This window comes from Parambassis ranga, chromosome 15 (assembly GCF_900634625.1).
Source record: "Parambassis ranga chromosome 15, fParRan2.1, whole genome shotgun sequence".
NCBI lineage: Eukaryota > Metazoa > Chordata > Actinopteri > Ambassidae > Parambassis > Parambassis ranga.
The window spans coordinates 22,185,453-22,200,878 of record NC_041035.1 but is presented as its reverse complement, the minus strand read 5'-3'; the positions used below and the strand labels follow the sequence as shown (position 1 = coordinate 22,200,878).

Sequence of the window (15,426 nt, the reverse complement as noted above, 5' to 3'; positions counted from 1 at the left end):
GCAAATTCTGGACACGGCTGTATTGACTGAAATGGATCCATTACAAAAAGCATGTTTGGGTTTGTGGTGACGCAAGTCTGGCCAAAACTGTCCAGGTCAAGACCACCCCTCCGGTACAGAAGACCATTATTAAACAAGGTTAACATGACAATGACAAACAGGATTAAAGGGTTAGGGTTAGGGGTTAGGACACTTCCAGTACACGCTGTGGAAATGTGGAATACATATTTATTGACAAAAAAAACAAGCAGGTCAACTTTTGTCCCCCAGCTCAGATTCTGGCCTTTGCTCCACCCCCCACCACCACAGTGTTAGGTGGAGTTGGGGTGGCAGTGGGTACCTGACAGATAAGCAACAGAAACGGAGAGAAAAAGCACAGGTTTCTGGAATGACGTGACCATGCGATGCAATGCCACCACAAAACGCAAGGGGTGGGACCAGAAAAGGATCTTCTGACCCCACCTCTCACCTGTCCAGGTGAAAGGCAGCACAAAACCTTTGTTGACAACCCAGCAGCAATTTGCCACACCATGACACACATTATTCATTATTCATTCATTTCCCACATTTCCCCCATCATTGGTATAAAGGGACCATTCTGAAAGTGCTGAAATTCCAAAAAAACCAGCACCCCAGCACATTTGAATATCATGTTGGTCACAGAACCCATACTTGCATTTCCACAATTCCCTTGTGCAAGTACTTGATTAAAACATTGCAGTGACATTGTTGGTTTGAAATGCCACTGATTGATTTCCCAGTTGTCCACAGCTTTGATCCGGGTTTGAATGTGTTTGCTGATAGCATTGCTCATTTGTTGTTGCAACTGTGCGTTTTTCCATCCTTGCTCTTTACTTTAGCAGTCATGTGCTGCTCTGTTCCAACACCGAGTATGTTTGTATTTCATTTGTTCACAATGTCTCCTTGCTGTAACCGTTTCCATGCATATGTTACATTGAGAAATCCTTGGTGCCTGTTGTGCGACACATTTGGCGTTCCTTGCTCCTTTTTTGGTTGTTGTGTGTGCTCTTAGTCCCGGTCAAGTCACCCAAACCACACCTCAACCCCCACAAAACTAATCGACTAATCCACAAGCTCAACTCCAACTAACAACATGCCGGCATTCTAGGATCTAAGCTACAACATCCACAACCTTGACCCTACATTGCACAACACAATACCACCCAGACCCTCAGTCAGTCAAACAGTCAGGGCACGTTGGTGCACGCCGAATCCATCCGGAGCCAAAGTCTTGGTGAGATTTCCAACTCGGAGAGTCGTTTGAAATCCTGTCCATTGGGGTTCCGGAGACAGGGCAAAACGCTCTACTTGAGTGTTCGGCCAAACCTAAAACAAGTCTTCTGACATTTCAAAACAATTTCTGCATTTAAAAAAAACCACCAGAAAAACACAAGTTAAATACCTACAGTTTCACAAGGTTTTACATTACCTCCACATCTGCAATAGACTGTTGGTGCGGTCTGAGAGAGAACACTAAAGCAATTACTGTACACCACGCTGACAGGCAGAGGCGACGACGCGCAGATGCTTCAAGGTGCTCTTCATCTGCGGAGGAGAGGACAGACCATATTAGGACAGTAACCTTCCTTTGGTTAATTGCCATTGGTGACAATCATCGCACCTGGTTGAACTGCAGAGGCCACCGAGTCCTTCAGCATTTCTTCGAGGCCTACGGGGACAAAGCGGTCACAAAGCAAATACTGTAAGTAAGCTGCTGGGGTAGGATGCGTTACCATGACTTGCAGACTGAATACCTACACATCCAGGCTTCTAAAGTCAAACAGCAGTATCGCACCCATCTTCACACTGATGTACTACGATGAGTTGCAGACACATCACCTCACCGGCAGAAATCCACCCTTCGGTGTGATGAATCGGTGGTCCTGTGAAGAAAAAAAGTGCTAAGGAATAATGTTCACTGAAAGGACGTGTTAAGATGACTAGCAAACACGCTACCTTACTGCAGAAATCCAGCCTTCGAGGCGACAAATCAGTGGTCCTGTGAAGCAAAAAATAAAAACATCACAGCAGCATGGTGAGTGTCTTCACTGGCAGGATGTGTTAACAAGTTGCGGACATATTACCTCACTTGCAGACATCCGGGTGTCCGCTCGGCGGTTCTGCCGAACAACAAAAATCAGACTGGTAAGCAAGCGTCTTCGCTGGAAAGATGTGTTAACATGAGTTGCAAATATACTACCGTACTCGCAGGAATTCCACCTCTCAGGTGACGAATCAGTGGTCCTGTGCAGCTAAAAACATAATAAAACACAGTGGTAAGCAAGCATCTTCACTGGAAGGATGTGTTATGATGACTTGCAAACACACTACCTTAATCCCAGAAATCCGGCCTTCCGGGTGACGAATCTCTGCTCCTGCAAAGAAAAAGAGTCACAGCAGCATGGTAAGTGTCTTCACTGGCAGGATGTGTTAACAAGTTGCGGACATATTACCTCACTTGCAGACATCCAGGTGTCCACTCAGCGGTTCTGTGGAACAATAAAGTCAGAGTGGTAAGCAAGCATCTTCACAGGCATGCTCACTAGCATGTGTAGAGAACAGTTGCAGACACGTTACCTTCCCTGCAGAAATCCGGCCTTCCAGGTGACGAATCTCTGCTCCTGCAAAGCAAAAGAGCCACAACAGTATGGTAAGTGTCTTCACTGGCAGGATGTATTCAGTTGCAGACATATTACCTCACTTGCAGACATCCAGGTGTCCACTCAGCGGGTCTGCGGAACAATAAAGTCAGAGTGGTAAGCGAGCATCTTCACAGGCATGCTCACTAGCATGTGTAGAGAACAGTTGCAGACACGTTACCTTCCCTGCAGAAATCTGGCCTTCCAGGTGACATCAGCGGTTCTGTGAAGAACAAAACAGCCATGAACGCACTCATATTTCCTCCAACAACCAAAAAGCCCATGATAAAAAGCACCCATAGTGGCTATGCTACCTAGCTGCCTACATCAAAGTGAAAAGTGACCCTACACTTTCGGCTACCGGCTCGTCCTAAGTTTGAATTAGACTTTCTTTACGCGCTCCAAGGCCACACCTTTTTTTAGGAAGCATAGTTTGTTCTAAGAATTTACTTTTGTACGCTACAACTACTTGACATATTTACAGTTAAAGGGAACACTGACACTTCATATTCTATTTCATTTGCTGCCTAGTTTAGACACCGACACTTTAATCTGTCTCACTTCTATTAACTACTCTTGCTGTTGATGAAGATTCTCCAAATTAACCTAAAGGACTATTTTTCTTACGCTCTGTTAAAACACTAATGACGCACGTGCTACTTAACGAACTCGTTTTGCCACCATATAAGGTGATATACGCAACATCTAAACTTCACTTTCAAGACGCCAGGTTTGGGCCATTAATTCTAGCCTCTACACTACCGCTTTGACTAGTTTGCCTGGAATCCTGTCCTATTTATTACACTAAACAACTACTCTGGGCATTTTACACCAAACAACTCCACAAGACCAACAACTAGCCCATCGTCAACAACCCACCTACAACCATCACAACAAACCAAATGCCCAGCACCAAGAGCTCCTACAATACTAGCTACCAGCTAACATAACGTCTGCATCCCTAATGTTACTTATAATAACTACTAACTCTCTCCTACCCTACTTAGCCATTAAAGTTATATATATTATAAATTTGATCTACTATTAAATAAGGTCTAGGCCATGTTTTCCTGACGTCCTTTTCTTACTATGCTGCTAGCACGTGGTAACGAAGCGCAGACTTTAAACGCCTACTTAATCACATCATTACACAACATTATTGGATTTTTGGCTAGATAACGACGAATGTTTGTCCTATTTTATATGCTTCCTGTCACAGCGCCTAATGGTTAAATTTAACTCCTACCTCTCCTACATTGTCCTATTTTATATGCTTCCTGTCACAACCGCCTAATGGTTTAATTTAACTCCTACCTCTCCTACATTGTCCTATTTTATATGCTTCCTGTCACAACGCCTAATGGTTTAATTTAACTCCTACCTCTCCTACATTGTCCTATTTTATATGCTTCCTGTCACAACGCCTAATGGTTTAATTTAGTCTCTCCTACACTGTCATTCGTTTGCTTATTCTGCCCTACATTGTCCTATTTCCAAGCTAACGCCTCCCAAAGCTCCTACATCAGTTCAGGAGCACCCGTCCTGCAGACGTATTAAACGCCTGTCTCCCCATCTCCTCAGAAATGGACTTCAAGTTTCCACAACAATTGCTGATTGATTGGAACATTGCTGTGACGCTGCTCGTCGTCATGTTGACATGGCACACGCTGAGTGTTTGATCCAGAAGGTTTGTCCAGGTTCTGATGCAGTTGCTGAAAGCGTGGATCATTTTTTCTTCTCGTCTTCAACTCTTCAGAGATCCCCACAATGCTTCTTCCTTTAAGGAGTCATGAGCTGTTCCGTTCAATGCAAAGTTGATCCATTTCTTTTGATTTTCTGTCCACGTGGATTCATTTGTCACGTGTGCTTTGCTGTCACCATTTTCATTTCAGCATTTCAAAACTGGTCAAGGCTGCTAGTGTTGTAGCATCACACTATTCATTCCCCCTTTGGGTGTTGACCATTCACAGTCAACAAAAAAAACCACCAATCAAATCCAATCCATCAAACCAATCCAATCCACCAAAAACCACAGTAACACATGGTAAAACACAACAAACCCACAACACAGAACCACCACAACAACAACAACACTAACCAGATGCCGGCATCCACACACCCCCTAAACAACAACCTCCTACACACCTGTCATCCCTAAACACTAATTTAATCTTACTTAATCCTACCTTAACGCTCTAATACTAATTTTATATTATATATAAATCTATATATTATAGTTATTATAGTTAAGGACCCTGACTCTATTTAAACATCTATTTTATATTTTTATTGAGCCTATTTTAGTCGTCTACTGACATAATAATTTAGGTTAACCTAATTTCTTTGTCGCACCTTTCCACTACGAACACTACTTTTGATTTATTTATCTATGTAGTCTTACTTATCTATGTATCTTAGTTTATGTATCTATGTTAATTTATTTAATTAGACTATGAATAATATAATTTTTATCACTACACTACTGCCTGCGTGAGGGGAGAAAATATGAGGTGAAAAAAACCATGCCATACAGAAATAACAAGAAAACCGATGACCTGACACAGCGGGACATGAAGACGTCTCCTCAGACCACAGGCGGGGCCTGGCTGGTGGATGACCAGGTGCAGGCAGAGGCACTGGAGACGCTGGTGCTGTGATGTGGTCGTCAGCTGAGGAGGACAAGATGGACCATGTTTAACACCAAATATAACACATGATCTGCAATGCAGAGTTAAAACACTGCAGACATGAGGGCAACACGAGTAAAACCAAACGCTGATGGAAGTACTCGCAGTTGAGGACCAGGCCGAGTCCGAGCAGAGTCTTCAGGTTGGTGTGTCCTACCATCGGCAGTGAAGCAGCCAGGAAACATCCACTCACCTTGTTGAGTTCAATCCACTCCTCAGTCCTCAGAGCCTGGATCCTCTGCAGTCTGTGCATTGTTCCTGAGCGCCATGTGCTCTGATTATCACTGCTTTCAGCTGTGTGTCTTCAACTGTCTCCTGTTCACCACTACATGGAGACAAGCATTAACTTCACAATGATATTTATGAAGCGTTTGAATGTAACACTTATTGTTGAACACAGACAATAATGCTTCCCTTTTATCTCAGCGACTCTGTAATGAAGTCCAGATGATCTGCAGCCATTCACAGGGTGGAAGCACCTGCTCTGGCTTCTAAAGACAAAACAACATTCATCAACTTGTGTCTTCATCTTCACTGTAAACTCAAACAAGCCAACAGCACCTGCTGCAGCTCCTCGCTGTGCGCCATGTGCCCGCCAGCAGCAGGCCGCTGCCTCTGCTTCCAGGCCTTTCTGTGGAACCAGGCCTTCTCTCTTCTCCTTCGGTCGAACCAGGGCCCTTTCTCTAATCTTTCGGTGGATGTTACACCACCAGTACATCAGACCAAGCAGCTGAACTTCCACACCTGCTTCAGGTTGTCTCCAAAATGGCGCCAATGTGCTGCCAACTTATCACTTCCTGAGAACTTCTTCTTCTTCTGTTTAATGGAGAGTGACAACCAATGTTTGAGGTGCATTACCGCCACCTACTGTCCCTCTCACCGATCCTTTAAACATGAAAACCCAAAAAACCTCCTAAACACTAACTGTGTTTTTATATATTTATTTATTTAGTCAAATGTCCACAGGATGTTGTTTTTGTTTGGCTTCATCAATCACACAATTAATTTACATATAAACAATATATAAATGACCAGTAGAAGCCCACAGTTTCTGGCTAATGACTGAGAACAAGAGCAGACATGAACATTATTTTTGTAGTCTTTAACCCTTTAACACCACCCTCAATAGTTGATGAAACGCCTGTCAAAGGCATACCCAAATTAAACTACAAGCTGTTTGTGAGCCCTTAGGAGTATGTGCAAAAGCTTGGTCTCATTGTGAAGGTAACACTTTTTTGTAAAAAAAGGCTGCTTGACAACTGGAGCATGGTGATGTTGATTAGATGACAATATAGTGACACAGGCTGAAGTCTTACCTATTCCCAGTTAAAAGTAGATAGTAATTGGACAAGAAATGACCATTTGGGACAGGTTTTTCTGTAGGTATTCCCAGGCGCTCTCCAAAAAGTGCCATTTGGAGTCTCCAAATGGACACTTTGGCACCAAAGTGCATAACTCTGGAATGCTTCAACATACAGACATCAATGAGAGCTCTAATGAAAGGTGCCACTTAGAGGAACCTCATTCCATATTCAGATTCACTATTAGTATGATTGAAATAATGTTAGTGAAGCAAAAACACATTGAATGCTCATTATTCTACTGAAACTGAAATTGTGCATCACAAGAAAAGACTCAGAACAAGAGATATGGTCAAAAACAACACCTTTATCTAAACAAATACCCAAACTACTTACAGCAAACTGTTTACATGTTTACAATTCCACAGGTTTCACAGCCACATGTTGTTCTCAGTATGCCACTGTTACAGTCACGGGCTGCTACAAAGCACAGCTAGAAAGCTTGATGGGTGTCTTACTGTCACCAGAGATGTAGACTGGCTTGTGATGTTGTACACTGGGAGTAGGAGGCTGCTCTGGCTCTGGTGCTTGGCTCCCACTCTGTATCTGAATCAGTTTGCCTAAAATGCAAAAAATAAGGTTTTCATTCACAGAACAACTGTATCTGCATTCATTGTTCACCTCACAAATCAATAGTAAAAGTGCACACCACACAGGTAAACAAAATAGAACAGTGTTTGCCTAAAATGCAAAAAATATATATAAAACAAAATAACTATAGATGTATGTATGGTTGTATGTATATATCAGATATTCATTCACAGAACAACTGTAGCTGTATTCATTGTTCACCTCACAAATCAGTCCTCCACAACTACTTTTGGAGGAATAGTAAAAGCACACACCTCCCCCACACAGGTAAACAGAACAAAGGACCCACACAGGTAAATGAAATAGAACACAGTGTTTGCCTAAAAATGCACAAAATATATATAAAACAAAATAACTATAGATGTATGTATGGTTGTATGTATATATCAGATATTCATTCACAGAACAACTGTAGCTGTATTCATTGTTCACCTCACAAATCAGTCCTCCACAACTACTTTTGGAGGAATAGTAAAAGCGCACACCTCCCCCACACAGGTAAACAAAACAAAGGACACAACACTGTATTCACTAATTCTTTGAAACGTCTACATTCTATTTATAAAACTGCAACATGTATAAAAGTTACACTTACTTGTCATGGACAATATCTTCTCCTTCAATGAACATGTCCTCCTCCACCGAGTCAACAGACGACACATAACTTTGCGCATCCGACACATCCTCGTCAGAAAAGTCGCTTTCCCGTCTCGTACACTCTTCAATAACTTCTTCAACAGTGTAATTCTTCTTTTCCATGCGTTTCGCCATCTCTCTGGTCACTGGAAATACCACTGGAATGGAGATATACGCTCACTCTCACTATTACGCATTTACGCATGGACAGCCGGCATCCATTGTTCATGTTTACGCTTAGGCCTGTAGCCCACCCTCCTTCCACAACCCCTTCATGTGGGACATCCCCGTGACGGAAATCTTATTGGCTATACGTCCATTGCATCAGATTCAGCGTCAAATATAATGGGCTGAAAATACAAGCGTAAGAGTGGGGGGAGGTGCTTCGCTCGATATAGTCGCTCATTGGATTCTTTTGGCTAGGGACAGGCCCTCGATCCTTTTGTATGGTCAAACGAGCTGTCAATCAATAGAGTAGGGAAGTGGCTTTCCAACGAGGTGTAGGTTGTCAACAAAGAGCACAAAATGGCTGCGCCCAGACGGAGATATTGCAGTGAAAACATGAACCGTCCCGTCCTCGGGCCGCGTGTATACAAAAGGTTAAGTTTGACCTCTTTGCTTTACATTAGCAGATCAGCTAGTGCTGCAAATAGTAGCAGTGTCAGTGTACGACGTAGCTCCATTCACACACAGCAGCTGTTTGTGGACTCGTATTCCAGCTAGCCGGCTAGTCACTAGGTTCTACAGTACAGTCTTATGATTTTTCTGTGGTTGCGTTACAGTGCCACTACAGCAATTTCATAGGAATCAAACCTGGCTCTTAAAGCACTCCCTTAACCACCTGAGCCACTCAGGCATTTGGACCTCCCCTCAGTGAACCTTTCACTCTTTACTTGGAGTGTTTCACTAGAAAAAAGGAACTGGAACTGAACCCAGTCCCACAGAACAACACACCACTCACTTAACCCTCTGAGCCATTCTTTCAGATGTATGCACATTTTCTCCACTCACTTTTCACTCTTCACTTTGACTGTTCACAAAATAAAAAATGCAAGAATTAAACCCAGGTCCTTCAGGTCCTTCCTTGGCCCAGCCAACTCTCTGAGCCACTCTCTCAGACACAAAACTGCCTAAACCTGAGGCCTTCAAAAATTAAAATGCCTACTTAAGCAGTTCTCTCTGACTCTTGGGCGCTTTCTTGGCTTGGCTTTCAGTCTTCTCTTACAATGTTGAACTAAGACACTGGTTTGACAAATGTGCAGAGCTGGTAAACGAAATTTGCAATGCAAAGCAACCCGGACCAGGCCAACTACACTGTCCTGCAAAAAGACAAAATGGCAGAGGAGAAGTCTTTCCTAGAAGAGGAAAGACACGGGGACTCCCCATCTCTGGGCAGTTTAATTAGGACTGAAGTCAAACAAAGACTTCACATAGACTTGGTCGACATTTCACAAAACAATAATCCACACGAACAAAACACGGTGGCTTTTCATAAAGTTCATGTAGACAGCAGCGTCACCACAACAGCTGCACTGGACACGGAGCATATGTTGATGTGCAAAGATTTGTGCACACACACACACACACACATCAACATAGTTCAGATAAATGTGACTTACCCTGTGTATTTCCTGCTTCTTTTCTGGAAGTGACACCTACAACAGAGCAAGGCAAACGTTCTCCACATGACATTGTCCAAATGGTCTAAACTCCCCAAGCCTACTCACTGTTAGTCTTATTAACAGCCTTTTTAAATTCAAAGTGACGTTTCACCTGCACATGAGGCTCCATGCCACAAACAGCAGTCCATGAAAAAGTTGTTTTCAGGGCAGCAAACTGTTGCCGAGCGGTTCAGTGTGTTTCTACAAAGCAGTCGATTCTATAGTATGAACTCTGGAGTGGTATGTATCAGGGCAGGGGTGCAGGGGAGGGAAGAGAGAAAGTGGTGGAGGCTCAAGGGGGATGAATGCTCCGTATTTGACCAAAACCAGAAGCCAGCCAAAAGTTAGAAGCCACTAACAATGGCAGCTCATACCTTGTACAGATCCTTAACATGGAGGCGGGGAAGCTTTCATTGAGTGGGTACATGACAAGATGGTGGCTTTAGGAGTTTACCGAGACACACTTAGCTACACATTTACGCTCTCATGGGAACAAACTATTGTCTATTGTCTGTCACTAGGGGTTTCCAGGCTCTGGTGTCTGGTGTCAGAACCTGCTCACCGGACCAGTAGTTTACTCCCTCGGTGTCGCCACCAGCAGTGGCCGACCATCTCTAGCAGCTTAGCAGTGCTCAGCTACAGGGCACGACGTCAGGGCAGAGAGGGAACGTCATGGATCATGTGACCGACCAACGTAGATCTAAGTTATTATTATATCGGTCCATTTACTATTATTTTGGGCCACACAGACTGACTGTGACTACAAAGTAACTTCTCATTAGTCTGACCCTGCAGGCCGTGCTCGGCCTCCATGTCTGATCTTCTGAAAAAGGCACTGTAGCATCCCATATGCTCCTAGAGCATTAACCGCTGCAATCAACCAAATTCCCTACACTGGACCTGCAACGCCGACAGTAAACTGGAAAAAGGACGCATGACAAAAATTGTCTTAAGACAGCAAAATACACCTTACCACAACCGATTGGACGGCCCCTCCAATTTGGCAGGTGGTGAATGCAGGAGAAGAGAAGAGGCTGCAGTGCAGGATCAATCAACACAGCGCCACCCTGATGGAAACCTGCAACCATAGTGGAACAAACACACAACAAGCATTAGGCCCTGTGGCCGTCACACTCTCCCTCCTGGAGCTCCAGCACAGTACCAGGGGCACGAAAAAAAAATTACATAAAAAAATTATTAAATCCCAGTGCGCTACAGGTACCCCAGAAAAACCCTCCGGGCGCAACAGCTCGGCAGCCAGCTTACCGTCCCTCACCAACGACAACTTCTGCCTCTCTAAATGCAGCTGCGTCCTTGACGGACAGTCGCACTCTAATTCACCCTCCGCCCTGGATGCTGGACAGCCCCGGCAGTGTGAGCAGCCTTCAGAAGGCCAAGATGCTGGACAGCTCCAACACTGTGACTGGGCTGGAAGACATGGGCGCGCGAGCGCCCGTCTTACCGCCGGTGTAAAAAAACCAAGCGAAGCTGATGAATTCAGTGCTTGCCGTAGTCCCGGGAGTGTTAACAAAGAACTCCAACCGCTGGACATCGGCGTAAACAGGGCGTTCAAAGTTAAGTTGCGAGCGGCGTGGGAGCGATGGATGGCAGACAGCGAGCACAGCTTTACTGGGAGGGAGCGCCGCGCGCGATACGCCAGCATATGTGAATGGATTGTGGATGATGCGTGGACTCATGTTTCTGCAGTGACTGTTGTCCGAGCTTTTGTGAAAGCCGGCATAATTTCTGAACAACAATAATAATGATTGCCGATCAGCCAGCCGGCCACGTGTGTGGCTGTGACTCTGACAGCGATGAGAGGGAAGCTGGCAGGTTTGAACTCGCGCAGTTGTTTCCTGTTTATTTTTGTAATAAATATTCTGTAGAAATATTCTGTTTGCCAGACGCGAGAATGCGCTGTGCGCTCTGTGGTTTTCTCTGGGCGCTCTGGACAATCCTCCGCTGGGAGTGGATTTCTTTGCGCACCGGCCGTGGCCCCGGATGCTTCTATATGCGTTTCCTCCTGTCACTAGTGACCAGAAGGGCGCCAATAAGAAATGCTCCTCAGTGGGATTTGGCGTTAGTTTTACGCGCACTAACCAGGGCGCCCTTTGAGCCTCTGGATACAGTTTCACTGAAGTTTGTGTCTTAAAACTGATTAGTTCTCTGGCTTTAACGTCTGCAAAGAGAGTCAGTGATTTATCTGACCTCTCTGCGGCCCCCAGCACAATAAACCCTGCGTGTCTCCTAGAGCATTAACCGCTGCAATCAACCAAATTCGCTACACTGGACCTGCAACGCCGACAGTAAACTGGAAAAAGGACGCATGACAAAAATTGTCTTAAGACAGCAAAATTCACCTTACCACAACCGATTGGACGCCCCCCCCAATTTGGCAGGTGGTGAATGCAGGAGAAGAGAAGAGACTGCAGTGCAGGATCAATCAACACAGCGCCACCCTGATGGAAACCTGCAACCATAGTGGAACAATCACACAACAAGTATTAGGCCCTTCGGCCGTCACACTCTCCCTCCTGGAGCTCCAGCACAGTACCAGGGGCACGAAAAAAAAATAAAATAAAAAAATTATTAAATCCCAGTGCGCTACAGGTACCCCAGAAAAACCCTCCGGGCGCAACAGCTCGGCAGCCAGCTTACCGTCCCTCACCAAAGACAACTTCTGCCTCTCTAAATGCAGCTGCGTCCTTGACGGACAGCCGCACTCTAATTCACCCTCCGCCCTGGATGCTGGACAGCCCCGGCAGTGTGAGCAGCCTTCAGAAGGCCAAGATGCTGGACAGCTCCGACACTGTGACTGGGCTGGAAGACATGGGCGCGCGAGCGCCCGTCTTACCGCCGGTGTAAAAAAACCAAGCGAAGCTGATGAATTCAGTGCTTGCCGTAGTCCCGGGAGTGTTAACAAAGAACTCCAACCGCTGGACATCGGCGTAAACAGGGCGTTCAAAGTTAAGTTGCGAGCGGCGTGGGAGCGATGGATGGCAGACAGCGAGCACAGCTTTACTGGGAGGGAGCGCCGCGCGCGATACGCCAGCATATGTGAATGGATTGTGGATGATGCGTGGACTCATGTTTCTGCAGTGACTGTTGTCCGAGCTTTTGTGAAAGCCGGCATAATTTCTGAACAACAATAATAATGATTGCCGATCAGCCAGCCGGCCACGTGTGTGGCTGTGACTCTGACAGCGATGAGAGGGAAGCTGGCAGGTTTGAACTCGCGCAGTTGTTTCCTGTTTATTTTTTATTTTGTAATAAATATTCTGTAGAAATATTCTGTTTGCCAGACGCGAGAATGCGCTGTGCGCTCTGTGGTTTTCTCTGGGCGCTCTGGACAATCCTCCGCTGGGAGTGGATTTCTTTGCGCACCGGCCGTGGCCCCGGATGCTTCTATATGCGTTTCCTCCTGTCACTAGTGACCAGAAGGGCGCCAATAAGAAATGCTCCTCAGTGGGATTTGGCGTTAGTTTTACGCGCACTAACCAGGGCGCCCTTTGAGCCTCTGGATACAGTTTCACTGAAGTTTGTGTCTTAAAACTGATCAGTTCTCTGGCTTTAACGTCTGCAAAGAGAGTCAGTGATTTATCTGACCTCTCTGCGGCCCCCAGCACAATAAACCCTGCGTGTCTCCTAGAGCATTAACCGCTGCAATCAACCAAATTCGCTACACTGGACCTGCAACGCCGACAGTAAACTGGAAAAAGGACGCATGACAAAAATTGTCTTAAGACAGCAAAATTCACCTTACCACAACCGATTGGACGGCCCCCCCCAATTTGGCAGGTGGTGAATGCAGGAGAAGAGAAGAGACTGCAGTGCAGGATCAATCAACACAGCGCCACCCTGATGGAAACCTGCAACCATAGTGGAACAATCACACAACAAGTATTAGGCCCTTCGGCCGTCACACTCTCCCTCCTGGAGCTCCAGCACAGTACCAGGGGCACGAAAAAAAAATAAAATAAAAAAATTATTAAATCCCAGTGCGCTACAGGTACCCCAGAAAAACCCTCCGGGCGCAACAGCTCGGCAGCCAGCTTACCGTCCCTCACCAAAGACAACTTCTGCCTCTCTAAATGCAGCTGCGTCCTTGACGGACAGCCGCACTCTAATTCACCCTCCGCCCTGGATGCTGGACAGCCCCGGCAGTGTGAGCAGCCTTCAGAAGGCCAAGATGCTGGACAGCTCCGACACTGTGACTGGGCTGGAAGACATGGGCGCGCGAGCGCCCGTCTTACCGCCGGTGTAAAAAAACCAAGCGAAGCTGATGAATTCAGTGCTTGCCGTAGTCCCGGGAGTGTTAACAAAGAACTCCAACCGCTGGACATCGGCGTAAACAGGGCGTTCAAAGTTAAGTTGCGAGCGGCGTGGGAGCGATGGATGGCAGACAGCGAGCACAGCTTTACTGGGAGGGAGCGCCGCGCGTGATACGCCAGCATATGTGAATGGATTGTGGATGATGCGTGGACTCATGTTTCTGCAGTGACTGTTGTCCGAGCTTTTGTGAAAGCCGGCATAATTTCTGAACAACAATAATAATGATTGCCGATCAGCCAGCCGGCCACGTGTGTGGCTGTGACTCTGACAGCGATGAGAGGGAAGCTGGCAGGTTTGAACTCGCGCAGTTGTTTCCTGTTTATTTTTTTATTTTTGTAATAAATATTCTGTAGAAATATTCTGTTTGCCAGACGCGAGAATGCGCTGTGCGCTCTGTGGTTTTCTCTGGGCGCTCTGGACAATCCTCCGCTGGGAGTGGATTTCTTTGCGCACCGGCCGTGGCCCCGGATGCTTCTATATGCGTTTCCTCCTGTCACTAGTGACCAGAAGGGCGCCAATAAGAAATGCTCCTCAGTGGGATTTGGCGTTAGTTTTACGCGCACTAACCAGGGCGCCCTTTGAGCCTCTGGATACAGTTTCACTGAAGTTTGTGTCTTAAAACTGATCAGTTCTCTGGCTTTAACGTCTGCAAAGAGAGTCAGTGATTTATCTGACCTCTCTGCGGCCCCCAGCACAATAAACCCTGCGTGTCTCCTAGAGCATTAACCGCTGCAATCAACCAAATTCGCTGCACTGGACCTGCAACGCCGACAGTAAACTGGAAAAAGGACGCATGACAAAAATTGTCTTAAGACAGCAAAATTCACCTTACCACAACCGATTGGACGGCCCCCCCAATTTGGCAGGTGGTGAATGCAGGAGAAGAGAAGAGACTGCAGTGCAGGATCAATCAACACAGCGCCACCCTGATGGAAACCTGCAACCATAGTGGGACAATCACACAACAAGTATTAGGCCCTTCGGCCGTCACACTCTCCCTACTGGAGCTCCAGCACAGTACCAGGGGCACGAAAAAAAAAAAAATAAAAAAATTATTAAATCCCAGTGCGCTACAGGTACCCCAGAAAAACCCTCCGGGCGCAACAGCTCGGCAGCCAGCTTACCGTCCCTCACCAAAGACAACTTCTGCCTCTCTAAATGCAGCTGCGTCCTTGACGGACAGCCGCACTCTAATTCACCCTCCGCCCTGGATGCTGGACAGCCCCGGCAGTGTGAGCAGCCTTCAGAAGGCCAAGATGCTGGACAGCTCCGACACTGTGACTGGGCTGGAAGACATGGGCGCGCGAGCGCCCGTCTTACCGCCGGTGTAAAAAAACCAAGCGAAGCTGATGAATTCAGTGCTTGCCGTAGTCCCGGGAGTGTTAACAAAGAACTCCAACCGCTGGACATCGGCGTAAACAGGGCGTTCAAAGTTAAGTTGCGAGCGGCGTGGGAGCGATGGATGGCAGACAGCGAGCACAGCTTTACTGGGAGGGAG

General features: G+C 46.2%; 3 long non-coding RNA genes across 3 annotated transcripts; all 3 read right to left on the bottom strand.

Moving 5' to 3' along the window:
- Positions 1–1,449: 1,449 nt before the first annotated feature.
- LOC114447375 (uncharacterized) lies at positions 1,450–1,891 on the bottom strand. Its single transcript, XR_003671835.1, has 3 exons — positions 1,780–1,891; positions 1,643–1,690; positions 1,450–1,566 (listed from the first exon to the last, which is right to left on the bottom strand). It is a non-coding gene; the product is annotated as an uncharacterized LOC114447375 (long non-coding RNA).
- Positions 1,892–2,104: 213 nt separating this feature from the next.
- On the bottom strand, positions 2,105–2,751 carry LOC114447378 (uncharacterized). The gene is made up of 4 exons (XR_003671838.1): positions 2,718–2,751; positions 2,353–2,396; positions 2,222–2,273; positions 2,105–2,141 (listed from the first exon to the last, which is right to left on the bottom strand). It is a non-coding gene; the product is annotated as an uncharacterized LOC114447378 (long non-coding RNA).
- A 1,223-nt stretch (positions 2,752–3,974) lies between these two features.
- Positions 3,975–10,624, bottom strand: LOC114447377 (uncharacterized). The gene is made up of 5 exons (XR_003671837.1): positions 10,570–10,624; positions 9,555–9,590; positions 5,909–6,163; positions 5,541–5,838; positions 3,975–5,329 (listed from the first exon to the last, which is right to left on the bottom strand). It is a non-coding gene; the product is annotated as an uncharacterized LOC114447377 (long non-coding RNA).
- Between the last annotated feature and the right edge of the window lie 4,802 nt (positions 10,625–15,426).